Below are 2,292 nucleotides of genomic sequence, written 5' to 3' on the forward strand. Positions count from 1 at the left end.
CAGGAAGTGGCCAGTAACATAAAGGATTACTAAGGTTCGCCTGCCCCTGACAGTGACTCGAGCTGGGCATCGCCGCTTAGTGAAGTATTGGCTCGGCTGCTCTAGTCCTGCAAAGGGAACGGAGTTCCTGCTGTGAAAAAAGTGCAGGAACTCCGTTCCCACGCGTTCCCGCAGGACTTGAGCCCTGGTGTCCTGTCACCTCTAAAATAAAGTCCCGCTACAGAGGCATAACTAGAACCTTCAGGGCCCCGATGCAAAAAAAAAAAGAAAAAACATCCCAAGCCTGGGGCCTTTTTTTTTTCTTTATTATGGTCCCACTGCAGGCCCCCTTCCTGCCTTTAGATTAGAATCCCCCCCCCTTACATCAGCCTGCCCAGTATTCCCAGGGCTCCCTTTGCATCAGAGTTCCCAGTATTCCCATAGCCCCCATTACCTCAGAGTCCACAAGGTTTGCCTCACAGTGCAAGCATGAACTCTGCAGACACCGGTGTAAAGGGGAATCCCGGTTCAAGACGTTTTCTGGTCACCAGAGCCCCCCTTACATCAGAGTTTGCACAGTTCTCCTTGCACTGTAACTCTGCTAAATTTGACGTAGGGGGGCTCTGGTGACCAGAGAACCTCTTACACCAGAGTTCCTCCTTACATTAGGGTCCACAGAGTGAATACACTAAGGTAAAGCGGTTCACTGAGAGGGGTGTGAGGACACCGATATAAGGGGGGACCTTTATATTAGTGTTTCCCCCATCCTTTACATCTGTGACCCCCAATAGAGTGACTGACTGTGTCACACACTAACCTGTAATTGCCTGCAAGCTTGGTCCTCCTCTCCCCCACGCCCCCCTTCTTGCAGATGCCTTCAAATTTGCTGGAAAGGCACCAAGCACCATGACACCCCTGAGCACTTGGCCATCCCGCCAACCAGACCCCCCCGAAGCCAAACTTAGCATTTTACTAATGCACAGTTCTGATTGGCTTGAGTGGTAAAGTGCGCAAATCAGCTGCGATTTAAGTGAGACAGAGATCTTAACACTGCCTGAGCATAGCCCATTACCCCTGGGGTACTGCATTAGGGGGCTGCGATGCCCCTGTGAGCGTGAGGCCTTCAGCAACTGTCTAGTTATAGAGCCAACTCTAGGTCTCATCAGGCACCAGAAATGTTTTCCAGCTGACTTCAGTCCCCCACCTCCCTCCTCTAGGTGAGATCCCATGGGAGTCTTATGCCGCGTACACACGATCGGAAATTCCTACAAGAAAAGTCCGATGTGAGCTTTAGGTCAGAAATTCCAACCGTGTGTAGGCTCTAGGGGTGCAACGGATCGTCACCGATCCGTGATCTGAACGGCACACCCCGCGATCCACGGAGCGCTCCGGAGCGGCGGCCATCTTGCTCCACCCAGGCTGCTTGCCAGAGCCCAGCATGACACGCCTCCCCGGGGAGGCGTGTCACGCTGTGCACTGGCAAGCCGACATGGAGAGGGAATATTAGCAGAGAAGCACTGGTGTGAGAGGAGGGGGGGGGGGGAAGAGCACATTTCAGGGGTGGATTAAAGAGGAAGCAGGTGAGGCTGTTTGGGACTTGTTAAAAAGTACAATCTTGATGTTTTTACAGAAAGAGAAAGAGAAAACATTTTTTTTTTTTTTTTGCGCTGATCCGATCCGTGACTCCTGATCCGAGAGTTTTTTGATCCATTGTACGCGGCATTAGTTTACAGCCACTTCTTCTCTTCTGCCATTTTCCAATGACGCTACAAATGTTAAAGCACCCAGACAATAGTTGTATGTATTAGAGACTATGCATACAACTTTATGTATACAGGCATTGAGGTTTGTAACTAACTTGTATTCTCTTTCTTGAACAGTCTCTCAGGGCTGAACCACACTCTTCAGGATTGATTTAAGAATATGCCAAGTGACAATCACAGACTTTGAAAAGTTCTTCTATCCCTCCCCCTAACCTTTTAATCACCTTTGCATGGAGTACCTTGAAGGGTTCTTTTATTGTCATGGTGTAAGTTGTGCTACAATACGGACCCACCAGCCACTGGACCTTCTGAATACATGTGTATTTATACTGCAATGACAGGAACTGCTGTGATCACCATTTCATTAATTATGTGACTTTGGGGGGGGGCATTATATGGCATAAATAATATGCTCCCCCTTTGACTGCCAGACCATGCGCTCAGTACAAATAGCAAACACTCCAACCTTTATGTAGCCTTTGCAGGAGCACATGGAAGGGTGATGCATGTCAAAAAAAACAACAAAAAATTCCCAGCTAACTTACCAGTC

Source organism: Rana temporaria, chromosome 2, assembly GCF_905171775.1.
Source record: "Rana temporaria chromosome 2, aRanTem1.1, whole genome shotgun sequence".
In the NCBI taxonomy this organism is placed as follows: domain Eukaryota; kingdom Metazoa; phylum Chordata; class Amphibia; order Anura; family Ranidae; genus Rana; species Rana temporaria.